At 44.2% G+C, this 27,950-nt stretch overlaps 1 long non-coding RNA gene across 1 annotated transcript in view; it reads left to right on the forward strand.

Annotated features, from left to right (window-relative positions):
- Window positions 1-212: 212 nt before the first annotated feature.
- LOC118980419 (uncharacterized) overlaps window positions 213-27,950 on the forward strand; it is a 38,536-nt gene continuing 10,798 nt past the window's right edge. The window contains exon 1 of the long non-coding RNA XR_005065103.1: window positions 213-510. This is a non-coding gene — a long non-coding RNA (uncharacterized LOC118980419). The remainder of the gene's footprint in view (window positions 511-27,950) is intronic.

Genomic DNA, 27,950 nt, shown 5'->3' on the forward strand with positions numbered 1-27,950 from the left:
GCCCGTTCGGAGTTTCTAAGGGGAGCGGCGCCCTCCAGGCACTGAAGCGGCGGCAGCGGGTGAGAGCCGGGAGCCCGGGAGTCCGGGAACCCGGGAGCCGCCGGGCGCGTGCGCGTGGGCGCGAGCCGAGGGGTGGCGCCGGCTCCACCAGGCTGGCGCTCAGTCCGAGCCACTCAGAGCGCCCCGCGGCCGACACCGGGGCCGTACAATTAATACCCGGCGCCGCCCGCAGCTCCGGGACCCGTGCGCCTGCAGTCGGGAAAAAGGCCCGGGTCAGCCAGACCAGCCTCGCAACTTGCTCTGCTCCTGCAGCTGCGGCGACTGGGGCAGGGCAGACTCCCCCAGGCCACTCCCCAAGAGGTGCCGCCGTCCCCGGAGCCCCGCGCGAGGGTCCTCCCGAGGCGTAGCTGTCACTTTCGTCACCGGGGACAACTCTGTGCTCGAGGACGGCCCGGCAGGTGGGCTCCGGAGACCTTCGCGGGCCAGGCCCTTCAGGAGGGAGCGGAGTCGGTTAGTGGGGTAGCGAAGTTGGGGTGAGAGTGTGGAGGAGCTCCGTGGCGGGATGCGTAGGTTCCCCTCCCATCCCCAGACTGGGCTCCTCTAAAGTTTACTCAGGACCTGGGGGCGGGCCTGGGGAGGTGGGGTGGTAAGAGGTAAGGTAAGCTGCTGGCAACTTGCTTCGGGTGAAAGAGCGAGTCACCCGGCCAGCCACTCCTCCCCGCGGGAGAGCGACACGCCCGCCCGGCCTCTAGCCCCAAGCCAGAACTTCTGCCCCGCCGGGACCCGAGAGTCCCCGGCGCTGAGACCGCACCTGGACCTCGCTACAAGCCTCTTCCTAGTCCTCCGATCCGGGTGAGGGGAAGTGTCGCAGGCCACCGCCCTCCCTTCCGCGCTTTTCATTAGGGAGAATAGGGCTACCGAGATACTGGACCCAAACTTGGGTTGCACACATGCCTTTCCAGTGCTTTAAAAGCAGGACGAGCAAACGCGAGTCATCGCGGTTCCCACGGGACACCTCCAGGAGCCAGGGCTGAGTAGGCGACTCCGGGCGCAAGTGGGTGCCCCAGGGCTCGGGGACAGTTCTGGGCTTCTTCGCCCGGGGTCTGGCTCCAGCCCAGGCGTGTCCTCTCAGGAAGGTCGCAGCGCGCTGATCCCGGTGAGTTGCGGGGGGAGGCGCGGGGTTCCCTGCCCCCAGTTGGGCTCCTGGTTCCCGACCCTCTGCCCTGCTCCTCGCTGTCCCCAGGGCGCTCCCGCCCGGTGGCCCGGCAGAGGGCGCCCGCGCCCGATCGCCGCGCGAGCCGGCGGTGGGAGGGCACTCGTGCGAACCACCAGGTATGGAGCGCCGTGAATCACCCGGAGACGGGACGGATCCCTGCTCCGAGAAAGGAGGCGGGGAGTGGCGGTGGCGCTGTTGAGAAGTCGGGGCTGGAGAGCCGCTCTCGGCGGGAAGCGGCGATTCTGCCCCGAGGAGGTCTGGGGAAAGCTCGGGAAGGTGAGAACCGTCTCTCCGAGCAGTAGGCAAGGGGCAGGGGACGCAGCCTAGGGCTGAAGCTGTGGACACCAGGACACGAGGCTGTGAGCGCCTCTCCGGGACCGGGGGTGGGGTCAGTTTCACCTCGCGGAGCAGGGAGGGGGTGGTGGATTCGCGGGACGCGGCGGCTGGGTGCTCCCAGAGGCCCGCAGGGTCCCCAAGCTTGATAACAAAGGCGCTGCGCGGCCACTCCTTCCACCCACTTCCGTCCCCGGCGGGCCCAGGCGCTCGCGGCCGGGAGGTGCTGGCGGGGTCAGGATTTCCCTCCGCGGAGTTTCGGGAAGTTAGCCCCGCGGCCCGTTACGTGGAGAGGAGGGGCGGGAAAGGGGGCGTCCCGGGAGGGGCACTCCTGTGTTCAGAACTGCGACATTGCTAGTTTCTTTTCCGGGCGAATGGCCCTGGCCCAGCGCCTCTCCTCTAGGTCCCAGGGTCGCGTCTCGGGGGAAGGGGTGGGGGTGCAGCGCAGCTTAGAACTCCCTACGCCTGGCTTCCAGCGGGCCAGCTGTCTACGCCCCTCCCTACAGATTCTAGATGCCAGCGGGCTCCAGGGAGTGCTTAGCGCCCCGGCACCCTGAGCGCAGCTCCCTAAGGCAGTAATTGCATTACTGTGGGCCTGGAGGCTCCAGTCCAGGCCGCAATCTGGGTCAGGTGCGTGGTTCAGCGCGTCTGGCGCAGGTATTAATACTGTCGCGGTAACTATTTAATGCTGTTGGACGTTTCCCAGAAGGGGAAAGAACAGTAGGGGCAATTAAGAGCGCCCCTCGTTTTCCACGAGTTTGGGGTAACTGTACAAACCTCAGCACCTGCCCAAGAACTGCACTGAAATGGCTGGGGCAGCCTGTCCACCACGCGCCAGACGCGCCAGACGGGCAGAGGAGGTGGAGCTGCCCGAGGGAAACCCAGGGCCCTCTGCTTCGTGTGAAACCTTATACCTCAGCAATCAATGGAGAGAATTCATTTGTTTTCTTATCTGCCGCCACTCCCTTCTCGAGTAGTAGGGAAAGTGCAGAAACTGGTTTTTCTGAAGAGGATCTTACAAGCACACTTTGGAAGGCTCTTCACCTTTTCTCTTTAAACCTCACAGCCTCCTCTAAAGAGATTCTTTTTGTAACAGATAAGGAAATTGAGGCTTAAAGATGATTCAGGACCCAGAGTATGTCCTCCTCCAAAAGTATACATTTGCTCCCCCCAGTCTTTGCCAAAGGCCGTTCCTGAAGGGTTTTGGTTTTTTTTTCCTCGTGGATTGCTGATTGAAGAGTCAGGGTATCTGCTGCCACCCTGGGTTCCGCAGAGCATGTTAGGCATTAGGGTTCAATCGACTTTCTACATATTGCTGTCTTTTGGTAGGGCCAGTGCCTCAACCAATCTTAGCTTGATGCTTAGGGTATATGAAGACAACTCAAACCCTTAGAACTACCTGACAACTCCAGAGAGAGTTGGAAATAGCTGTCCTCTGCTTTTTTCGGTGTCACAGGCAGGCGGGCCTGGGGTCAGGAACTCTACAGCAATGAGCTCTGTGCCCTTCCCTGCAGCGGGAAACTGGAGTTCTTATCCTGTTAAGAGCTGTGTGGTTTTGCCCCCTCCTCATATGTGCTTACAATTAAATGAAGTCTGCCTTGGACACATGGCCAACCTTAATCAATTACTTGATGACTTAAATCCCCTTGTAAGCCTCTAAGAACGTGGTGTTATTCACACACCTGTATCCATTGTTGAGTTCAAGTTTATGATATGGACGTTGGTACTATCCTGTATATCCTTAAGATGGATTTCTGTAGGGGAAGATGTTTGAGAGTCTGGAATAACAAACTGTCTGTGACTCAGAATGCCCCAGTGCAGTGTCATCAGATATGGAATGACAAGGCGTGGTGATGAAGAGCAAGCTTCTGAAGTCTGAATGGCCAGCGACAAATGGCCCCTGCACCATATTTATGGCTCTGTCCTGTTGGGGATGTTGCTCCTCCCATCTGAGCTTCACATAGCGCTTCTAAGACAAATGATAAAATGCGTTCTGTTTTCAAACTATGTCGCTGCTCTTAGTCTATGTGGACATTAACTAATGACTACGATGTTTAAGAACAGAATCCATTTCTTCCCTTCCTTCAGCCAAAAAGGTAACATGGTTGACCCATGTCTTGACCTCCCTCCTCTTCTAGGTTAACACAGCAGTGTGGCGCATGTGTCATTCTTTGTCAGCAAGTGGTGGTGGTAGTGGTGTGGGGAGGTTAGCAGGGATGGAAAACTTTGTTTAATTGCCTAAGGCATTTATTTACAGGAGGCTTGGACCTGTGGGGCTTCCCTCTGAGTTGTCCCTCTGTGTCATTTGGGGGCCAGCCTTGCAGCCATTGTTTTCTCCTTTAAATTTGGAGACCGTATTCTAACGATCAAGATGACGGGACTTTAAAGAAACAAACAAACAAACCCAAACCAGAGAAAAGGAAGCCAGTGTTCTCTTTGCTCAGTCACTCACCATTATCTCTCCTGTGAAGCCCGTGCTGGCACAGTCTCCTTGGTTTAAAGGGGAGCCACCAAACTGAGAGCCGAGGGAGGAAAGTATGAGAGAGCATTTCAGAAACGTTTGCTCAAATAGGCAAACTGTGTGTGATCTGAAAATTGCACTGCTAAACTCACTTTTGGAAGGTGACACAAAGATACATATGTTCCGTTACGCTAAACAACTAGTGAACAACCAGTATAGCTCTTTCATGTGTTACAAAACTTGGAAGATTTTCTGTTTAGCAAATACAGGTGGAGAAATGGTTTCTTACGATATGTCAAGTTGTTCTTGAAAGACCTCTTCCACTGCTATTTGTAGTTCTTAATTTTACTTTTGCATTTCTCTTTTAAACAATTACAGGCTAAAGCACTGCAAACCTTATAATAGCCTTAAACAACACCGTATGGTGAAAGTTGTCCCCAGGAAGCGGAAAGCACCTGAGCACTGGGTGGGATGGCCATTTAAAGCCTTATTATGTAGGTTCTGCACTTGGATACGAAATGCAGCTCTCTCCCACACTGGAAAATGTGTGCCCACGTGGCAGCATGCAAAGAGTTAGGAACATCTCACTCATTGTAGCTACTTGTTGCATTGGGACTGGGAAGAAGGAAGCAGCTGCAGGGCGTGTACCAGACCTGTGCGCCTGTGCTTCCATTGTGGGGAGGTGAACAGGCAGCTCGGTCAAAGGCGTCTTGCATTCCCCAGCTGCTCCACAACCTCTTCGCAGATAGGAGAGAACTTGCCAGCTGCTAGGGCAACTGTGCATACACTTGTTGCTTTTGTGCAGTAACCAAGGAAGGTAAAAATCCAGACGCCTTTGTTAAATGTAGCCATTGTAAATAGTCTAATTTGTTTCTGCTGTGTCAATGTTATTTCAGATATAGTCGGGAAGGTTTAAGGATAAATGTCAGAATTCACATTTTCTCTGAATAAATTTTTAAGGGTAATTAACATGTATAGTTTTCCCATACTTTAAGTTTAGGCTGCTTTTGTAGTTCATTGACTACCAAAGGAATGGGTCTAATATGGGGGGGGGTGTTAATTGCCATATGAATCAGGTTTAGTTATACATATATTTCATGAAATATATGAAAGTTACAATGTATGTCTAGACGTTAGGTTACCTTGTATTCTTAGAGCTGAAGGTTAAAATGTACCCCATACCCCTTATCTTGTCCATGAGAAAACCTGTGTTTCCAAGCAGTTTACACTTACCCAAGGCAGTTTGGCCCTTGGTTTGATTCAGCAGATCTGTCGAGTGTTTACAGTGCTGCAGGCCTGAAGAACTATGGTGAGGAGTAAGGGCTTGGGCCCTGCCCCAGATGGACTCACAGCTTGCACACCAACAGACAGAAACAGTTACCCTATGAGGGCTGTCATAGAGGCAGCCCCCCTTTGTGAAATCTCCTCTTCAGGCACCTTTTTTGTAGTGATGTTGGTGTTGTAATCATGTCAACTCACAAGAAGCCCAAGTAACAAGTTCATGTGCCAACAAAAATCAATAAGGAGAGTCTGGGCACAGGAAGACAGAAGAGACATTTTCTCAAATTGTGAGTACCTGTACTAAAAAGAGGGGCCCTGTGTGTGCATGGAGACCTCTGTCTCTTCCTCAGCCTCCCTGTCCCCAAACTCCTGCTCATCACTCTAGGGCATTTGGCCTTCCCAGTTCTGGTGAGCGAAGGTGAATAAATGCTCTCTAGAAGCTGCAGCGTAAATCACAGCCATTTGTTAGGAGTCAGTCAGCTTTAGTCCCTTGGTTCTAGAAGAGGTTATAAAATAAACCCTACACACTTGGACTTGAACCGCACCACCCTCTGGCTCAGAATCTCCACTTGTTCTTAGGAGCTCTTGTACTGGAAGGTGCTGTTGTTTCAGATCCCCAGCTACTCAGAGCTGCTGAGTTCACCCACAAGTTTAAAGCCTTTAATCCCTTCTGGGCTCCACTTATACATTCACGTATCTTTTACTTTGTCCGTTTTACACAGTAATAGCAGCTTTTCAGTGTTTCAGTTTTCAGCTGGTTTTACTGCCGTTCCATTGGAGACTCTGTTAGGCTCTCAGGGCTGATGGCTTGGGGGCTCTGCTTTGCAGAAGAGGAAACTGAGGCTTGGTCGCTGAGCGGCTGCCTAGGCCAGGGCTAGGATGAAAGTCTCCTGACTCAAAGCAGAGTCCCAGTCTTAGAAGGATCAACTTCCACAAAGCTGGAGTCTGAGGCCTCTGTGAGTGCCCAATGCAGCGGTCCTCACTGGGCTCTTTCCCTGAGATGGCTCCCTGTTTCTTGTTATACTTCTCTGCACATTTGACTGATTCACTGAGCATGGTGTTTTTAAGTCTTGACTCTCCAGTGCACCTGCCAGCTTTCTAACAACACACGGACCCCTGCTTCCCATCACACACCCATACACACGGGCACTCACACTGGCCCAGCAGTGGCTGTTGGGCCCAGTACCCAGCCCAGCTCCTGCCCAAAGATGACCTCACATTGTTTCGTCCAAGTGTTTATTCCTGATTAGAGGTTTGGAGTGCCACACAGTTCCGGATGGATGGCAACTAAGTTAACCAGTCTTGCTTTTTCCACCAGGGGGACTGTTGAAACGTGAACCCCCACCCCTCAGTAATGGTGACAGGGTTGTCCTCTCAACATCGTGCTCCTAGGAGGTTAGAAACCACAGCCATTTCCCGGTCGGAGGAGGAAGGTGATGAGCTTTGGGGGTGCGGTAGAGGGGCCCCTCCTGTGCTTCAGGGCCCCTCTGATGCTCCTTGTGCCGCTGCTGCTGTCCTGTCCCTTACACACACCCTGACAGCCTCCCTCCCATCCCCTCACTTTGGCAGCTTCCTGCTCCTTCGGAGACCCTTTGTTTTGCCTCTGACACGCTGCCCTTCCTGCTCCTGGTCTGTCGCTGCTCGCCCAGTCACCTCCTGGCAGCCTTCGGTTTCAAGTGTCTTATGGACACTTTGCCTTGGATGCCCTTATCTCCATCTGTCACTGGTGTTTAATTGCTTCCCCCCACTCTCCAGCCCTCTCTGTGACATGGGTAGGTTTCCCCCTTGCTATTCTTCCTGTGAACTTCTGTGAGCCTTTCCTCCGGCTCCTCCTCTGTGCACGCGACCCTCTGTGTCTGCACGTTCCCTGGTTTCCAGAGCATGTCAGAGTCTGTCTCCATCCCGGGCTGCTCTGCACTTTCTCTCTCTCTTCCTCCCTTCCCCCTTTGTAACCCTCTTAATTTTTTTTATTGAGGTATAATCAACATGCAACCTTAATTAGTTTCAGGCACGTAACATAATGATCTGATCTTTGTACACATTGCAAAATGATCACCATAATAAGCCTCGTTATCGCCCGTCATCACATATAATTGCAAACTTTTCTTTCTTGTGATGAGAACTTTTAAGATTTACTCTTAGAAACTTTGAAATATACAGTCCTTCCTCCCCTTTTGACAGTGCTTCTTAAGAAGTGGATCCTTTCTGCCTTATCTCTTCTCCTCAACAGTTTGTAGTCCGTGGTCCCAGCCCGTCCTGTTCGGCTGCCACCTGCCTCAGGTTTAATAATTAGGCTAATGCTCTATCTTGATTTTTTATTTAGAGGAAACTTTGCTCTTAAAAAAAACTGTTTTTTGGAATTGAAACTTGGAAGCACCAGTTTTGAAACTGGTCAGGTCAGGGCATTTCAAAGGCCTGAACTTTGGGGAGAAGAGTTTGAAATTTATTTTGGCTTTCTTTTCATGTGGCAGTACCTGGAAAGTAACGGAAACACAAGCTTGTTTTTGGATAACTTTTCCCTTACAAGTGGAAATTGTACATACACAGTACAGAATTAACGTTTGCTGCTTTTTTTTTAAAAAAATACATTTCTGAAAGATCCTGGAAGGCAGCTTGTGCTTTGTAGCCACTCTGGCTTGCATGGTAAGTTACGAGTGCTTGGTCATATAGAGCTTGTCCTTTGTTCCAGAGGCTCCTGGGGCTACTTCCTAGCAGGGACCCGTGTCCATGAAAATATATTGGAGAGTGAGTGTGAGGAGGAATTGATTGAGGAATTTTTACTTTTCCTTTTCAAAGCTTTCAATATGGAGGGGCACCCTCAGGGGTGGGGTTGGGGCAGGTTGGCTGTGGGAAGCAGCGGGAAAGGGTGGTCTCAGCCCACCGTGAGCCAGGCCCCCAGGGGTAACATCGGCCCGGTGAGGCTGCAGCCGGCATGTGCCGTGAGCTCCCGGACCATCCCATCTGGTACGTAATCCCTGAAAGAAATTTCTCTTTTTCTGATTTTTTGTACTAATTTACATGTCTCCTTTTTTTTTAAGTTCTGAAAAAAGTGAAAAGATGCTTACCTGTGTCAAAATGGACTTTGGTTCTTGAACTTCCCAATTTGAAGGGAGCCCTGTTGCCTTGCCCCAGTAGATACCGGAGTCTGTATGCAGCACTGGGATTGATGCTTCTGTTAGTAGGGCCGCAGCTCACACAGACCAGGGAATCTTTGTGTCAGCAACGTTCTTTGATTGGCGTTTCAGCGGGATCTCGATGTGGTCATAAGTTTAGTTGTCCATCTATAACAACGTCAGGAGAAAGGTTTATAAAATTGAATTATATCGAAACAAGAGAAGAAAGTAATCACACGGAATGTTCATTCACTAGTTTGTTCAGCAAACATTTGTTAGCCACATGGTGTGTGCGTGCGTGCGTCATATTCACATGTAGAGTGACCCCTGTCTCACAGAGCTTACAGTCTGGAGAGACATTTGTAAGCACAAAAGCCTAGGAAGGCGTCACCACTATTGCAATGGAAGCACATTCCAGGAGTAACAGAGACACAGAGGATGTGATGGGGGGTGGTGCTGATAGCAGCGTCATGGATTGACTGTAACATACACCGGGCCCTGCGCTGGGTGTTTGGCATGCTGTACCTCTTTTAATCAGGAGGATCGTATAAGTGGAAGCCTCGATAGGTTAAGTACCTCAAATGAGGTAAGGTAATAAGTAGAACCTAGGTTTGAACTCAGAGTCAAATGAAGAAGAGGATGCACCAGTACCTTTTTAGGCTTGCTTTCCGTGCATCTCCATCACCGTAGGTAATGAAGGAAGAAGGAAGCTGGAATGTGTAAAGGGTGTACAGTGGGGTCTAGACTATGCCCACTGTCATATAAAGGATGTACTGTTCACCTTTGAACAGCACAGGCTTGGGGTGCTGGGCCCCTGCACTGTCCAAACTCCGCGTGTGACTTGTGACGCCCAGTCATCCCTCAGGATCTGCAGGGTGTTGATTCCAGGACCCCAGCAGGTACCGAAATCCACGGATGCCCAAGTCCCTTACATAAACTGGCATAGAGCAGTGCACATGGTGAGTCCTCCGCGTTCATGGACTCCCATCTGCAGATCAAAAGTACTGTTTTCCAACTGCAGTTTGTGGAATCCGAGGATATGGAAAACTTGGGGATATGGAGGGCCAAATGCATATTCACTGAAAAACATCCTCATACATGTGCAGTCCAAACCCATGTTGCTCAGGGGTCCAATGTACCACGGGGATCTAGTCTAGACAGTGCTTCTGAGTCTGTGATTATGTATTTTCTCTGCGGATCCTTTATAATCAGTGTTCTGCCAGCTGTATTTCTAAAGAGGCTCTCTCTTCCCTTTGACAAGCTTTACAGAAACTGACTGCCAGTCTCACTGTCCACCAGGAGGGACTGTACCCACGGCCCTCTCTGCCTCTGGGTGCGGTGCATCATGGCCAACAGCCTCTGGTTCCTGCCTTGCTGTTCTCATCTGTGTTTGGGTGAGGGAAGTGGTTTATTTCAGACCCATTGAAGGGAAGAGTAGCTTCCTCATCAAGCAGCAGCATGTCAGTGAGACTGTACCTGCTCTAAGTCTCTTTTTCACACCCAGCAAGGTGTACCTACCTTCTCTCGTCTCCCGCTTTCTGTCTTGTGAGGATTGCCAGTCCATGTTTCTGATAAACCCGTTGTGATTGTAAGGAGAGGCTCAAGAGAGAAGCTGGATTTTGCCTTCTTCCCGAGGGAACCAGTGAGGACAAGGGGTGGTCTTCTTCAGGACCTGTCCCTCTGGGGCTCGGGAAGAAGCTGAGAAGCGTGGGCTGCTCTAGGGCTGTGTCCTTGTGTCCGCAATCAGATGCAGCCCTCGCTAGCAATGCAAGATGCAGAAAGACCGCTGTCCCCGAACAGTGTGCCGCAATGAGGAAGTATGTGGCTGAAAATTTGGAAATAAACATGGTTTTCTTTAAAGAGTGCATTTTTTAAAAGTCCAAAATCTCTAAGAATAAGGCTAAGCATCTGCATTCCTGGAAAATTTGATTACGCCATGAATTCAAGTTTAGGGAGAACTCGCTTTCAGCAAAGTTAGGCCATTTCTGTGACATTTCTAAAACTGATTTTAATGTAAGACTTTGAAATAAGATTTATAAATACAGTTTTTCATTTTGACCTCAGAATTATCCAGTTATAACTATATGTTGAAAAACAATCATCATTATATACTTCTGACATTGAGTTTCCAGGAAAAACAAAAACATATTACATGCTTGACAAGAAAATTATATGGTAGAAAAATGTTTTGGTTGATTATTTATGTAAACCCAACATCTGTGTGTTAAAAAAAAAGGACTTCCTCATCACTTAAAAAAAAACCTAAAAGCTTTCATCTTGTGGCATGTTTTCTATACTTTGTTCTCACAGTGTTGGAAGAAAACACAAGTCAGTACAGCAGGCAGTGAAAGCACTTAATTTTTTTCCATGAACAAATTAGTTCCATCTCTAATGTCTAGGCTTCTTTAAAAAAAATTTTAGAGGAAACTGCAGACTTGTGGAAAAGATCTCACTTTCCTTGTGAGCACAGACACTGGTTCCAGGTTCAAACAGCCATACCCTTCGTCTGGTTGTAGAACTACTGACATTTCTACACCCACTCAGGTTTTGTTTGCCCCATAACCACCACGCCGTGGTTTCCAATATACATTTTCTCTGCCAGAATTTCCCACTTCAGCTAGAAGTTGGCTTTAAAAAGTGAAGTGCTATGTTTGCATAATCATCACCCAACCCTTTTTGTTCTCCAAGCTTTTTATCCTCTGGCTTGCCAAATTCACATGGATTGCTGATAGTTACCCAGGAATGGCTTTTCTGTTTCATCTTATATTTTCCAAATACTTCTCCCATTGTTTTAGGTTGTAGGGACAACTGGGGAGAGTTAATGAGCTGTGGAAGAGTTGCCTCCCATTGTATTCATGCTTACTGAGTGAGTGACCTGTCATCACCAAGTACCAGGACATCTGCCAATTGAACAGTTTTAGTTTCAAGATAGATAGGAGAGTGGAGACATTGAAAAGATGAAAAAATTTCACAGCATGATAGAATTTTTCTCTTTTTCTGTTATTGTTATGTCATACCATTACTAGAAGTATCCTTCATAGTCTGGTAGGACAAATAGCTCTTGCTAAGAGTAATACCTTCTTACAATGACTACTGGAAGTTTCAGATAAAGTACAATGAAAATGACTCATCATGAATGATCACTCAAGTTTATAAATATTTATGAATACGTTTATGTGCAGGGCACGTTGCTGGGCCCTTGCACATTTCCAGGGTCATTTAGTCACAACCACCATGTCAGTAAAAAAATATTCCCATTTCATGGATAAGCAGTTCTGAGGCTCACAGTGAAACGACTTGGCAGAATCATTTCCCGCATTTTTCAGACCGTAAGATGCATGTGGATTTTAGAGGAAAAAAATTTTTGAACCAAAAATGTGGTAAAATATTTAATAACATAAATAATGTAATATTTTGCCACTGTAAATGTAAACAGAACTAAACAGCAGCATTAACAACCATTATTCCTCCCAGATGGGGGAGGGGGTGCATCTTATAGCCCAAGAAATGCGGTATCTAATGGATGACAGGACTGAGATTCAAATCTAGATCTTCTAAGTCTAAAATCACCCGAGTTCACTCCCCAGAGCACTAAGCTGATAAATTAATGAGAGTGATGTCACAGTGAAGGCCACATGTGTAATAGGGGACTTCAGAAGTACAGATTGGTGCTAATGTAATAAAAATTTAAGAACAAAACTATGAAACGGGTGAAATTTTTAGTGCTCGTATGTCCACATTAGGTTTGGAGGACCAAACTTATTATCTTCTGCTTTTAGAAGAGCAGCTGTCCCACATCTGAGTCCACCTTGCAGTGAAATGACAGTTCTGTTGTTCCAATGTGTGGGCCCTCAGAAGGCCCCGCTGCTGTTGCCTGCCTGCCCGCCTTTCTCCTCCCTCCCTCTCTTCCTTCCTTCCTCCTACCTTTCTTCCCTCCGCTTTTCTTCCTTCCTTCCTTCTTTCTCTCCTTCTTTCCTTCCTTCCTTTTTAAAAATAGCTTCATTAGGGTATAATGTTGCCATTGTTTTTCTTAACTTTCCAGCAGGGTTTTTAGGGAAAGTTTGGGCCAGTGTTAAGCCAAAATCTCTTAACTTCTAGGGCCTTTTGATTCAGTATTGGATAAGCTCCTCAGACTATTTCGTTACTATACTTCTTTATTACATTCAGAGAAATCTTTTAGTAGTAAAAGTAATTTAGTGGTAATTTGGGAAATTTTTGAGTTTTTAAAAGCTCACGGTTGCTGACACAATATTGAGTGCATAAATCTGAAAAGTAGAAAAACAGTAGGTTGATATTAAGCAGTTTCTCTTCTCCAGTTACTTCTTGATTTTCTATATAAATAGGAGGAACCAAGACTGTAATCATTCAAAATAATATCTCCTATTTATGTTTTATGTTTCTTTGTGCTCCCTGTTTTAATCCTTTCTGCACTCTGTAAGATGAAATCAAAACTTACAAGGCTCCAAAAAAAAACTTTCTGTGCAAATCATGAAGGAAGTAGGTAGCAGGGTCTGGCCTGGAAATTGTACCTTCTACCTCCTAGCTCTACTTTGTCCACTCTTGATTTGATTGAGTCAGTAACAAGTGGTAGACATATTCCAGTGGAATTAAAAAGAAAAACTTAATTATGGTTATTTATGATAATTACCATTTAAAAGTTTGCTATAAAGCTGTCCCACTTCTTCCTTTCTCCGTTAATCCATCGTGGCCTGCAAGGCAACAGCTGTTAGAAGAATGTAAATTACTACCATGTATAAAGCTCTTCATCGAGGGTTAGAAGGAAAAGAATTGGTTGAGCTGCATGGTGTCTCAGGACTTTCAGTGATCAAAATGGAGATACCAGCATGCCTTGTTGTTAAAGATATTGAACTTCCCCATCCTCACTGGGATTGTTCGAGCAAATGTGCTGACCAGCTCATCTCTGCACTAGGAGTGTTCCCCTTGACTAGTCAGTGCAGGCAGGAAAGGAACTGATGTTTTTTGAGCACGCATTCTGTGTTAGGCTGTGCGTTAGACCTTGTCTGCACATTACCTGACTGTAGCTCATAACACAGTCCCGTAGATGAGTGCCTTAATCTGAAGCAGTTTAAGTCTAAGTGGGGGGACTGGTGTTGTGTCCAGGTCTGTAAGATGAATAAGTGCAGCGTGTTTCAACTCTGCAATCTCTAAATTCTATGGTTTATTTTTTCTAATTAGCTTTCCTGAAAATACCTTCTCCTCTAATTTTTAGTTAGCCCAGAAGCCAGGCTAAAGAGCACTAGTTATGATAACACCAGTAAGAAGCAAAAAGAAAAATTTGCCAAAAGTTGACCTGACCATGAACTTATGAGTAGTCTACAACATCAAACTTGAATGTGCAAATTAATACAAATTACTGGGGGATCTTGTTCAAATTTTTATATGTTTGTTGGGTTTTTTTTGTCTACTTGTTCTACTTGTTCTATTTAATATATTGAGAGGGCAGTGTTGAAATATGTGACTATTCTTGTGGATTTGTCTTTTTCCTTGCAGTTCTATAAATTTTTGCTTCCAGTATTTGGAAACTTGGTCATTAAAATGAATATGTTTAGGGTTTTATGTCCTCTTGATGAATCAGACACTATCATTATGATATGACCTTTATACTAGATGATATTCTTTGCTTTAAAATCTCCTTTGTCTGATATTCACAGAGGCACTTTAGCTTTCTTTGGACACGTGTTAGTATGATATACCTTTTTCCATAATTTACTTTTAACCTATTTGTGTCTACCAGAATATTAAAAAGTAAATCACTTACCTATAGACTGCCTAGTATATAGTTGGATCTTGCTTTTATTTTTTCAATATGGCAATTTTTGTCTTTTAATTGGAGGTTTTTAGACCATTTATATTTAATGTAATTATTGATACAATTAGTTCAAAGTCTGTCTTCTAGCTATTTGTTTTTGATTTATTCTGTTTTATCTTCCTGTTTTCTGCCTTCCTTTGTGTTGAGTATTTTTATGATTCCATTCTTTCTCCTTTGATGGGTTATTAGCTGCATATATTTGGTTAGTTATTTTAATGGTTGCTTTAGGATTTAAAGTATACATCTTTAACTAACCAGAGTCTGCCCTTAGGTGATATACCACTTTATACAGTGTCTGGCACAAATAATGCCCTTTTGTAATTACAAAAATCGTAAGCATGTAATTCTGTAACATAACAATACCACACTCAAGCACACCATATGGCATTTTAGGTGCAATGTTCAAATTAAAACTATAAATTATTACACTCATATTATTACCCTACCAACCACAGCTCAAGCAGGCATTACTTCTGCTGAACCCTTGTACATAATGTCAGAGATTTATAATAGTGTACTTCCATTCTGACCTTTGTATTGTTGTACTTTTCACTTGTACATATGTAATTAGTTCCACATAAATTGTTATTATTTTTGCTTTAGAAATCACTTTTCTTTTAACGAATAAATCATATATGTACTTAGATAATTGCAATTTCAGTATCTATATTTTTTGTGTATATCCATATTTCTACTTGATATAATTTTCCTTCTGCTTAAAAGGAAAAAGGACTCCTATAACATTTCTTAGTTTGCAGGACTACTGATGATATATTCTTTCTACTTTTATATGTTTGGTAAAGTCAATATTTGCCTTTAATTCAGAAAGATATTTTTGCTGGGTATAGGAGCTTAGATTGACATTTTTTTCCCTTTCAGTTCTTTAAAGATGTTGCTTCACTGTTTTTTTACTTGCATTGTTTCTGACATTAAGTTTGGTGTTATTCTTATCTTTGTTTCTTTATGATGTATCCTTTAACTCTGCTTCTAACATTTTTTATCACTGGTTTTGAGCAATTATATGTGTCGTAATGTATTTTTCTTTGTGCTTCTTGTGCTTGGGGTTAGTCGATATCCTTGTTTTTTGGATGTATATCTTTATTATGTTTGGAAGCTTTTCAGTAATTATTTCTTCAAATATTATTTTCTGCTCCTCCACCCCCAGGATTTTAGTACGTGTACAATATATTAAGCTTGAGCTGTCTTTCACAGCTCAAATATGCTTTGCTCATTAAAAAAATAAATTTGGTTTTTCGTTTTGATATTTCTATTGCTGTGTCTTCAAATTCTCTAATCTTCTCTTCTGTGGTGTCAGTTCTGCCATTTATTCTATCCAGTGCATTTTTTATTTTACACATTGTAGGTTTCATCTCTAAAAATGTAATTTTGTATTGTTATATGTTCACATTACTGCTTAAAATCTTCAATAGCCATTATTGTCTACTATTTGTCTTAATTCTAGATTAGTTTCCATTAATTGACATTTCTCCTCATTATAGGTTGCACTTTTCTGTTACTTTGCATGCATGGTAATTTTTGATTGGATACCAGACATTGTGACTTATTTTCTTGGATTCTGGATGTTTTTGTATTACTATAAATATTCTTGAGCTTTTTCTCAGACATAGCTAATTAGTGGGAGACATTTGATATTTTTGTACCTTGCTTTTAAGGTTCATTAGATAAACCTCAAATAGGGCTAATTATTCTCCACTATAAAGGCAAGATCTTTCTGACTGCACAATGCCCCTGAATTATGAAAATTTCCAGTCCATCTGGTATCTGGTGGAAAGAGTACTGTCATTAGTCATGAGAATCAATGTGTTACCTCTAATTCTCTCTATTATTTTTTCCCCAGCCACACACAGGTAGTGTGCTCACACACATGCATTGGTCAAGTACTCAGCTAAAATACTCACGTGTGACTCTGCAGGTACTTGGGAGTTTCTCTCTGTGCAACTCTTCTCTCCATCCTCCAAATACTAGCTGCCATGTTCTCCCAAGACTTTCAGCTCTATATCATCAACTAGGGAATCTGCTGGAATCTTTCAGGGCTCTCCCTCCCCTCATCTTGCCAGTAAATCATTAAGGCAGTAAGCTAGGGCAGTCATTTCATTTGCTTCCTGATATCCTGTCTTCTGAAAAGCATTGCTTCACATATTTTGTCTGGTTGCTTTTAATTAATTAATTATTTATTTATTTAAATGTCCCAGACAAATGAATAAATCTGTTCTTTATTATTTCATCTTGGCCAAACATGGGATTTCTCGTACAATTCAGATGCTACTCAGTAGATTTCAGCTGGAGCCTAAGATTTTGCATTTCTAACAAACTATGAGGTGATGCTTCTGGGAAAAGATTACTTTGAGTAGCCAAGGTCTCAATTGAATGGAAATGTAATGTGAGCTACACATGTTATTTAAATTTTCTTGTAGTCAAATTGAAAAAATTAAAGAGATAGGTGAGTTAATTTTAATACTATATTTTCTTTAACCCAGTATACCCAAATTGTTATCATTTAAACATGTAATCAACATAAAATATTAATGGGACATTTTACTTTCTTTTTATGTTACTATCTTGAAATCTGGTGTGTATGATAGAGTTATAGCAGTTCCAAATTCAGGTACTACATTTTCATCTGAAATACTCGGTCTATATTTAGATTTCATAAAATTTATACAGGCATACTTTCTTTTACTAGACTCCACTTTATTGCACTTAATAGATGTCGTATTCTTTTGCAAATCAAAGGCAAGACCCTCCGCTAGGAAAAAGATTTTGACTCCCTTATATTGTGACACTCACTTTATTGTGGTGGTCTGAAACCAAGCCCACTGCACACATCTCTGAGGTGTGCCTGTAGTTGACAAAGTAGATTTGTGTAAACAAGTTTGAAACATGCTTATGTTTTCAAATAACTGAATCAAGAGTCAAAAACATTTTTTCTTACTTTTGCATCGAAATTGACAACATTAATTCATCTTTTTAGAAGAATTGATTTTACTCTTTGAAACAAAAGCATATCATTTTCAACGTTCTGTCTACTTAAGTTATATAAATTCACTAACTTATGCCAATTCAGAATTACTAATATCAAATTCAAAAGGGTATTGTAAAAACTGAACCTTAACTCTAAATTTATCAATCTCAATAAAGTGTTCTTCAAATTTTTCTTGTAGATTTTAAGGGCAATTTATATAATGCTTTTGATTACAATTAAATCTGCATATTAATTTAAGTTAAAATGTATAAAAACATTGCTTTACTTGCCATATGAAAAGTATAGATTTTTTAAGATTTTATTTATTTATTTTTAGAGAGGGGAAAGGAGGGAGAAAGAGGGAGAGAAACATCAATGTGTGGTTGCCTCTCAAGCACCTCCTACTGGGGACCTGGTCCACAGCCCCGGCATGTGCCCTGACTGGGAATCAAATTATCAACCCTTTGGTTTGCAGGTTGGTGCTCAATCCACTGAGGCACACCAGCCAGGGCTGAAAAGTATAAATTTTGGTATAAATTCTCATATTTGTCTAGCTGGGTAATAAATAAGCATTTCCTTTTGTGGAGTAAAGCTTGTTTATATGCAGTGAGATATCTGCAAGGAACATGGATCACACTGCCATTTTTTGTCTTTATTATTTGGCAAGCATTCTTTTTGTTTAAGGAAAATTGTGAATTAGAATTAACTCCATAATGAATCTTTGTAAAACTCTTTCATTACTCAAGCAAAGATCATTGACAAAGAAGCTGTGATCATTGAATTCATTGTCTGCATTTTTTTCAGTAATTCTATACACTGGTGGTAATTCATGGCATTTATAACTGAACAAATCTAACAATACTGATGACAGTCTACATAGACTGTACTTCAGCAAACTGACTACAGCTTAATATCATATAGTAGAATAAAGCACTAAAAGATATAGTAGTTTTTTGTTTTAGAACTCTATTAACAGTCTGTTATGAAGAAGCTTGTCATAGCTTCATCTATTCATATCTGGCTGAAATACGTCTTTGACAGATGTGACAGATTTAAAAGTACCTATGTCATGAGTTTTTTAGACTTGTGAATCAATAGTATCTCTTCGGAAATTTGGAAGTCTTTTAGAAAAAAAATTCCCCCAAATGCTAATTGGGCAATGTCTTATTTTACATGACTCATCTAGAGCTAAAGAAAACTGGTTGTGGTTTTCCAAGCTTAGAATTTATTTACCTCCATTATTAGCAAGGTGCTGTATTCTATGGGCAATTGTTTGGTTGCTTAATTAAAAATTGTTCACTGTTTATGTATATTTTATATCTTTTCCTCCTAATTTTCTAACCAAATTTCTATAACTAAATTTCTTTTACCATCTCCTTTCTAAAAATGGTAGGGTTTGCTGTTGCTGTTCAAGAATCCAAGTGTTTTATAGTTGGCCAAAGTTATAAGCTCAGATTGTATTAAAGATCATTATTAAAACATCTTTTGGCCATTTAATTCTGATTTTGGGTGACTAATTTCATTGATCTCTTCTTGACTAAGTAAAGGAAAGTAAGCATCAGACTCACTGTGTCTTTGCTGAAGGTGTCTGCCTTGCCTTTGATTTATTGGTGCAATAACCAGCATTTTCATTTTGGTCTGCCACAGCAAATTGTGATTGCCGCTAATCCTGACATTTTTCTTCCAGTCTCTTTTATCGTTTATTGTTCTGATCATAGTACTAGCTTTTGTATCTTCACTTGATTTTATCAGTACTAAGACTTTGTTTTAAATTTTAAAATTCACCATATTTATTTTATAAACTAGAAAAATAATTTGGTCAAATATTTTATTAAAACAAGTACTTCAATTTAACTACCAGTTATGATTTATGTAATTGTCACTGTCATTTGCACTGTCTGAATAAAATTTTAAATGAATACCTGATAATGTTATATCAATGTATAGAAAAATATTGTTTGAACTCAATCATCTCGTTATTACCAAGTAGATCAGTGATGTGTTTGTGTGCAGTCACACACTGCAATACACCAGTATCATCTTATGTTATATTTAAAGTGAAATGTAGTCCTCCCAAAGCAATACATTCTTGCTTAGTAGAAAAACATCTTATACACTTCAATTTTTAAAAACAAATAAAATCAATGAAAATTTTTTATTCAGTTCATCAGTTGCACATGCCACATTTGAAGTAGCCTTGTGTGGCCAATGGTTCTTGTATTGGACAGGGCGGGTCAGGGGTTGGTTGCATTTAAATCAAGGGACCTCATGTCAACACCTCGATGGGTTCCCACTTTTCTTACTCTGCAGCTGCTTCTTCCTCATCCAGTTTGATAGCACCCAGGCATTCCAGGAGTATAGCGGGGGAAGTCTCGAATCATTAGTAGTCTCTGAAGGGTCTGATGAGCATGCCTCAAGGGTTGGACCACTTCTTACTGTGCTAGGCCGTGAGGACAAGTCTTAGGGCAGGAGTTCCAACCCCAGAGACAGTCTGTGGGTTGTGAGATGGGGACGAGGCCCAGGCAAGGTCTGTAGGTCAACTGCAGCTCCTCTTCCTCTTGTGATGGGTCACTACTGACCAATGACCTCTGGAGCAATCCAACCTAGACTCAGGTGGATGGAAATTCTGTCAGCAGAGTTCATCTTTCCATGGCTCTGGAAGAAACTGGTTTTTTTTTACACGGTTACTAAGGGTGTTAGGGGAAAGCTGCCCCTTGGCTAAACTGACTCCAAATGTTAGCAGAACTCCATCTCTGCATAGTCACAGGATGAAATTCTTTTATCTAATTTGTGCCTGGGTGGGAGTCTTTCCTCATTTACTCTTTGATAGTCAGCAGGTATATTAGTCAGGGGCTATTCAGGAGACAAAAATCAGACAGAAATTTGAACAGGGAGAGTTTAAAGAATTATTTATTAATAACAGAGGGTTAACTGCTATGGGTTAATGGGAGTAGCTACGAAATTGGGAGAGAGAATGGTAGAGAATACAAGTATGGCGGCTACCAGGGGCAGCTACTACCTCTAGGGCCAAGAACAGGATCACATTTGTAGGTGCCACCCCTCAAGCACCCCCAAGACAGAGAGTCAGTCCCCCAAGATAGGGCGTGGTTCTGTGGCCACTGTGCCAGTGTAGTTGGGCAGGTGCTGCTCATGGGCCAGTAGGAAACTGCCCGCAAAGAACTTTCTGGAAATCTCTCCACTGCATGCCTTGAAGAACCTGTAGGTGCCTGCAGGTGCTGACTGGAGGAGAGTTCCCAGGCTTGCTGCTGCTGCACCTCACTGGAAGCAAGCCCTCTGGGTGCCTACCAGACTCACTGGAAACCACGTGCAGAGGTGCCCCCCAGACTCAACTCTCTGGTGTGGGCCCCGGGGCATTCAGCATTCTGAAGCCCACACGGTGTTGGCCGCCGGGCACCACAGAAATAAGCTGGCAAGGACATGTGGGACAGAGAAGCTTCTTCTTCCTGTAGTTCCCCACCCCCCGGCCCCCTGCACCTCATGTAGCTCAGCCCTGTATCAGGTGGCAAAGCCGAGACAGGCCCAGGTCCACCTTCAGCTCCAGGGTCATGAGGGAGGGCAGAGGGGGGTGCATTGGCATGCAGAGGCAATATCGCCATGACCACAGCCAGCCCACTCTTGAACTTGAAAACTCACATCTCTTTTCAGCTCTGGGACATTTTCTTATACTATTTATTCGATACTTCCTTTCTTTTCTTTTTTCCCACGTTTCTGTGGTTTTTAGAAATTTTATTAGTCATATGCCAGGCTTCCTGGGTTAGTCCTCTTATCTTTTCCTTCATTTTTCATCTCCTTGTTTTTTTGCTTTGGGTTCTGGGAGATTTCTGTAGCTTTATCTTCTAACCCTTTGATTGGAGGTTTTCTTTGATAACCATATTTTTACATTCCATTAGCTCTTTTTTTGTTTCCAGATTATGTATTTTTCTAAACATTCTGCATCCTGTTGTTCTTTTCTAGTTGCGTGTTCTTAGTTACATTCATCTTCTCAAAATATTTCAGAATCTTTTGATTCCTGATGACTGATTCCTCTTTCTAACTAATGTAAGTTTATACATTTTGACAAGTTGTTTTTCCTCTTACTTTAATGGATCAGATTATCTGAGTTTAGATCATAGACCCGATATACACTAGCTATGTTTACTGCTGACATTTTAACATCTTCATTTCCTCATCCCTAAAACGGGATATCATTCCCTATGTCAGAAGTGTTATGACAAGGCCCTGGCTGGCGTAGCTTAGTGGATTGAGCACAGGCCTGCGAACCAGACGATCACGGTTTGATTCCCAGTCAGGGCACGTACCTGGGTTGCAGGCCGGTTCCTTGCAGGCTAACTACCAGCAGGGGACGCACAAAAGGCAACCATACATTGATGTTTCTCTCCCTCTCTCCTTCCCCTCTAAAAATAAATAAATAAATAAATAATCTTTAAAAAAAAAGAAGTGTTATGACAGATGAGATAGCACATAAAACGCACTTAACACAGTAGCTTAGTTGTGAATACACTGCGTTATTTTTGACTGGTTATATTCCATTTAATGACTATTTTAAAAGCATGTTTAATCTGTAAAACACTATTTTCTTGTTTCTTTACTACAACTGTGGATGCTGCTGCTGTTATTACCACAGTACTGTGAGCAGGAGATTAATCAAAGACAAAAGTAATTGAGATTTGGAGACATATAAAGTTTTTTTTCTTTGGAATTTTCCTTTCAACTTTTTAAATTTTAACAACCTATAAGCCTTTACAAAAGGGAGAAGAACATTTAATGAATCTCCCATGCTTTTCACCTCGATTTATCAATTCTTATTCACATACATTTTTCCCTTGCTGAACCAGGCAAACAAGTTGCAAATACCATGAAATTTGCCACTCAATAAATACTTAAGTCGTTCCCTAAGAATAAGGACAGTTTCCTTATAACCACAATATCATACCATCGTGAAGAGAGACAGACATGAGCAATGGACCAAGAAACCCAGGAGCACAAGTGTGTTGTATCCTGCGAAGTGTGTGGTGAGGCAAGTGGGGTTGGGGGCTACCTTAAGCTAGGTGGTCAGGGAGGGCTTCTTAGAGGAGGTGCCATTCAGCTGCAGTCTGAAGTTTGAGGAGCAGCGGGGCCCCTGAAGCGTACCGATGCCAGTGCCAGGCGTGTGTGTGGGAGCCCGTGGGTCTGTACGCCCCCAGTGTGTGGGACGTCACTGCCGCTTTCGTTCAGACATCCTCTGTCCCCTGTTTGCCGCAGGTCTTCCAAGACAGAGGAGCAGCATCTGGCCCCGTCCCTCTGAAGCTGAGCGTGTTTGGTGAATAAATGATTAACCCCCCCAGGGACAATTAATAAGCATTGACTCTCTTACCCTGCCTTTCTTTATGAAGAGTTTGTTCTCTAGGATCGCCTGTCCCACATTCTCTCAAATACAAGTGATTAATAATAGCTTTCAGTTTCACTAGTAAATGATTTTCTTAGCTGTGGATGAAGACTGGGGGAAATGATCAATAACCTGAGGAATTAAATTATAGATGGAATTTGGTGAATAATTGAAAAACTACTCTAGAGATTTAAACTACCCTAAGAGCTTTAGAGGTTAAAAAAAGAATATGAGAAACTTTGTGAAACAATGTCTTTCACGTTACAATTTAGTGCATGCCCAGTTACTAAGCGCATATATGGGTTAAATGCTGTGGGTTTAGGGAGTGGCGAGAGCTCTGCGGACTTGGAAAACTTCCTGGGAAATCACAGGTTTGGCCTAGGAAGCAGTGGTCGTGGTGTGTGGGTGGTGGGGTGGCGGGGTAGCGGGCTGGGAGCCCAGCCCACAGAAGCAGGCAAGACCAGTGACTGTCGACATTAATAAATGTCTTATTCAGCTTAGGCTCCTACTTGGTGGCTTAGAGAACAAACAGATTTCTCACAGTTGTGAAGGCTGGGAAGTCCAAGATCAAGGTGTACATTCAGTACCTCTTGAGGACCCACTTCCTGGTTCATTGGTGGCTGTCTTCTCAACATGTCCTCATGTGGTGGAAAGGGTCAGGGAGCTCACTGGGGTCTCTTTTACAAGGGCACTGATCCCATTCAGGAGGGCTTCAACCTCATGACCTCATCACCTCCCAAGGAACCCAATCCAGGTACCATCACCTTGGGGGTTAGGTTTCAACACAGGAATTTAGAGAGCTCGAATGCCCCCGATGCTTACCTTGCAGGGAGCTTTGCCTCTGCCTCTGACTCGGTCATTTCTCAGGCCGCTGAGGAATTCCATGTGGGGTGGGAAACACCCCATTTCTCAGGGTGTTCTTACTTGCAGGCAGGTCCAGGGATTCCCCACTGATGCCTCCCACCCTTTGAGGCCACTGATGTCTGGACCCTTCACTTAGCAGAGGTCTCCTACTTGGGTGCCCACTGGCCCCATGCTGGGGTCTTTGTTCGGAGCAATGTGGAGTGCTGGCTGGCAGAGGGCCTGTGTCCTGTCTGCTTGCCCTGTTCCTGCTCCACTGGTCATGAATGAGCAGCACTTGAGTGGAGAAGAGGAATGCATTTGGGGTGGAAGAGGTGATTTGCAAGAGAGGGGTTCCCGACAGTGGTGGCAGAGATGGCCTCGAGGCTGACAGCTCTTTGTCCGCACCACCAGCCTGTGAAGGGAGGTGCAGATGTGTTCAGTGTTTGGAATTTATCCCCGAATTAACCCAAGTTACCTTCAGATGCAGGGGGGAATCTCCAAAAACTGAACCAAAAACTGAAATTTTACAAGTACTGATGAAAAAACATGAAAATTCTAGAAGAATCATGGATCTGTTTAAAGTTAGATTTCTTTCTTTTTATGAAAACTAAACTTTCTCTTTTCTCATATTAGGGTTAGATGTCTAGGTTATTACCCCTAAACCTACATGGATTGAGCCCCCTCACATTTCTGGAGTATCTTATTGAGATCCTAATATCCAAGGTTATTGTTTGTTTGTTTTCACAGCAAAGTAAAAGGACATACAGTTGGTCCATTTAATGAATATTTATTTGTTAGGCAGCCTGTCTGGTTCCATTAGAATCCAGGCCTGTGATCAAGGTCAGTAAGACTCTGTCCCCACTCTTCAGAGTTCAAGGCCAACCCGTGAGGTGGGCGGGTCAAACACAAGGTTCCTGAGTCCTAAGCTGGAGGTTTGTTCCAGGAACAGGAGCAGCCCTGGGCAGCTCCATGAGGAGATGACATGTCAGGTGACCAAATTGTCCACAGACGGTTCTTTTGAAAATCATGAAAGGTCAGAGGTCAGTGAGCTGTGTCAGTTTAGGGGTTTATTTTTACTGTCACCGTAATACATTTTGAGCTGATGTTTGCTAGGGTTGCCTTGTTTATGAAATGGAGTAACTTCCTTGATTACTTCTACTTCGTATGAGAAATGTTGGTCTTCAGTGGTCTTCGCTCTCATTTTCTGGGACTTATAAATGCTACTGGAGGATGTCTACTTGTGCTGTTGGCTGTGAAGTCTTTTCTTCCAGTAGCTTTTCTTATTTTGATGGAACATTCAGTCAAAAAAGTAGCACCAGCTCCATTCCTTCTGAAAATCTTTACGAGGCTTAAGGCTGGGACAGGTCATTGTGAAACCCCTTTGCTTATTATTTTTCTAAGGTGCTACCTTATCCTGTCTGACATGATATAATTTTTTTTAAATGTCTTTGTGTGATCTTTCAAATTTATTCAAATGCTATATTATATTAAAAGATAAGTTGGAAGCATAAACCATTTAATTATAAGATTTCAAATATCAAGTTAGAATACTTTTCTGTGAAATGTACATGACCATTTTATGAGTATTTTTGTGACTAATTATTTCCTGGTCAAATGAGAAATCGTTTTGTAGGAAATGATAACTGGATATATTATTAGATATAAACTTTCCCTTTTTCTAAAAAGCATCTCTTATAGTTTCTTGAAGAAAGCTGGCAGTACACATCTTCCCCTCACAGCTCTAACCAACTAGCTTGAGCATTTGTTGACCTGTGTACTAGGAAAACCCAAGGGTGAAGCCTGCCTCAGTGGGACTTGGGTGCCCTGTGTGTGTTGGCCTCGTGTTCTTTTGTAGTGAATGGGTCTGCAAGATGGCAGCTGGCAGGTCTTACAGCTTCAACCCAAAAAGAAAACCAAGTCTTAAGAAAGAAATCTCTCTGGCCTTGGTCATGCACCCACTTGTTGTGGACAGAGGACTGGGTGGGGGGTGATGCTGAGGAGAGAGGAAGACTTCCTTCCCGAAGGAGGGAGGGCTGTAGGGCAGACAAAAATCTCATCCGCTGTGCCAGGCAGCAGGACCTGCCGTCATGGGTGGCCTGTGTTTGGGTGGAGGCAGAGCGAGAGAAGGAGAAGGGGGGCGTGGCAGCACCAGTGGGGTCTACTGCTCTTCTCCTTCTTCTTCCGGATAGCGGTCAGGTGCACCTTGAGGTGATGGGCTCAAGCACAGCTGCTCACACTGGGTTTTATTTAAGCACTCAAATAGCTGGGAAGATGAACTGGTGATTGGGGGTGAGTGGGGCAGAGGGAAGCAGTCAAAGGTCATCTCACACAAATAGTGGAAATAGATTTCTTCACTGCTTTAGAAATGATGGGAGGGGATTCACTTGGGGGTAGGGTGCCCAGAATTATTCTTATGACATGTTCAGGTTCCTGTTGGTGGAAAGATTTTGCAAGTGTGTCGTCTGAGTGAAAGGGCATCCCTGGGACTCTGGGTGGGTTAGAGGTTTTCCGGGGAAATGCTCGTCAGTGGGCTTTCTCGGTGAAGAGCAAGACTGATGATCTCCTTCCAACCGTGAACTGCCATCGTGCTGAACCATTGTGCTGAAATGAAGTTAGAGTCTCACGGTCCCTGAAGCACCATCTTTATTCAGCTCCCAGGCTACATTTTTATTTCACTGGTTTGGGCAAAATATCTGCTAAAGAACTTTGCATGTTTAATCCCGCTTTATTGTAGGTAAATTAGTTTACTCCATCTCTGTCTTTACTCTTTATTGTGTCATTTTAGTACCCTTTTAGAAGAAAAAACGGCAATTCTGCCTGAGCTCGGAAACCTACCATGCTTCGTGTTGAACGGTGAGCCAGAGCCCAGCGGTGCAGAGTGAGACATCACTTCCCAGCTCCTCACGCAAACCGCTCTCAGTTTGTTGGGTGTGTTCTCCTCAGAGCTTACCATTGCAGCACAGAGCCCGGAGGGAATTATGCGGCTATGTTCTCCAGGGCCATGTGGACCTGCGTGTGCCCCCAGCTGAGCAGGCCCCGGGGCCTGAGCTGCCTTGCGCTCTTGCCTGTGTGTTTGGCCCCATCTGGCTTCAGATTTAATGCCCTTCTCCTCCAGTTCCTCTCAGTGAAAAATCAAGCAAATCTTGCTGAAAAAAAAAGTCTTTGGCAATTTGGCCTCAACATGTTCTGACTTATTATCTAAAAATATGGTGGCTGCACCACAGTTGTTCAATTATTAAAAATCCAATTTTTTATCACAGTCTTATCAGACAAAGGAGAGGCTTGAGTCAAATCCAGCCTGTGGACCAGTTGTTCAGATCTGTCTTTTGAGCCCATGAAAACCTGTAGTCTTCCAGTGTCATCCAGTGAGGGAGCCTTTTGCAGCCGGGCTGTCTCCCGTTTGCTGAAACCGGTGCCTCCAGGTCGCGCGGCGCCTCACCGCCTGGTCGCCTGTTGGGGCAGCTTCCCCCTGCATCTTGATTCTGCCATGGAGCTTGAAGAAAAAGATTTCCAGCCACTGGTTTGTGTGACTGCGCTTCCCATTGTTGATGCCTGGCCATCTAGTCTGAAATGTGAAGCACAGGATTTATTTCCTTTCAAAAGTTTGCCCTCTTTTTGGAGTGAGATGGGTCATGCAGGAGGCTTTTCTCATGGGAGACATCAAGTTATTCGCCCTCTGAAATTTAAAGAAGTGATTATTTAAAAGGTGGGCAGTCTGTTCTACACAAGTTGGGTTGGCAGCTGCTGTGGCTGCTGCAACCCTGGATTTGCAGGGGGGCCTTTTCCTTCCAGACTGTCGTGTGGGGTGCCTTCCCTTGACCTCTAGCCGAAGTTGTTCCCAGAGCCCTTGGACCCCTGCCTCACTAGTTTCCTCATTTCTGCCCCTAAAATGCCCCTCGTTGTGTGGTCTGGGCGGAAGAGCTTGACTCGTAGAGATTCCTCAGCCCCCTCTCTTCCTTTAGTCCTCTCTCCTTCTGAATCATAGTTACTGTTGCTGAAATCACGGTTACTCCAGAAGACCCAGTTTCCTTGTCACATTGTCTCTAAGCTTTAGTTCACACTGGTGAGTGTGTCAGTCTGTCACCTTGAGGTTTCCCACAAATTCCAGATTCTTCTTTAGTTTTCCTTTTCCCCTTGGGTTATACTAAGAGAGCCTTAAATTGCACTTGGGGAAGCATGATGCAGCCATAACCATATTGACCGTAACTGCCATGGTACTGTGCATATCGATTTTTGTTATTCCCGTTCTTGTCTAGCAGGTATGTATCTTCTTACTGGGGTGCAGTGGTCACCCATCATGGTTCTCAGGGGTCTCTCCGGGTTGAGAGGAGATTGCTGCCTCTCCTGCACCTCCCGGGACTCTCTGGCCCATCAGCGCCTCCGGGCCCTGGAGTGGCAACTGTGTGACATGTGGCTGTCTCAATCAGTCTGTGGCTTTAGGCAAAACACTCCCCCTCTTAAGCTTGCCTCTGAAATGGGCATAATAGTTCATGATGAATGAAGA

This window comes from Sturnira hondurensis, unplaced genomic scaffold (assembly GCF_014824575.4).
Source record: "Sturnira hondurensis isolate 20B ecotype Veracruz unplaced genomic scaffold, ASM1482457v3 Scaffold0022910, whole genome shotgun sequence".
Classification (NCBI taxonomy): Eukaryota; Metazoa; Chordata; class Mammalia; order Chiroptera; family Phyllostomidae; genus Sturnira; species Sturnira hondurensis.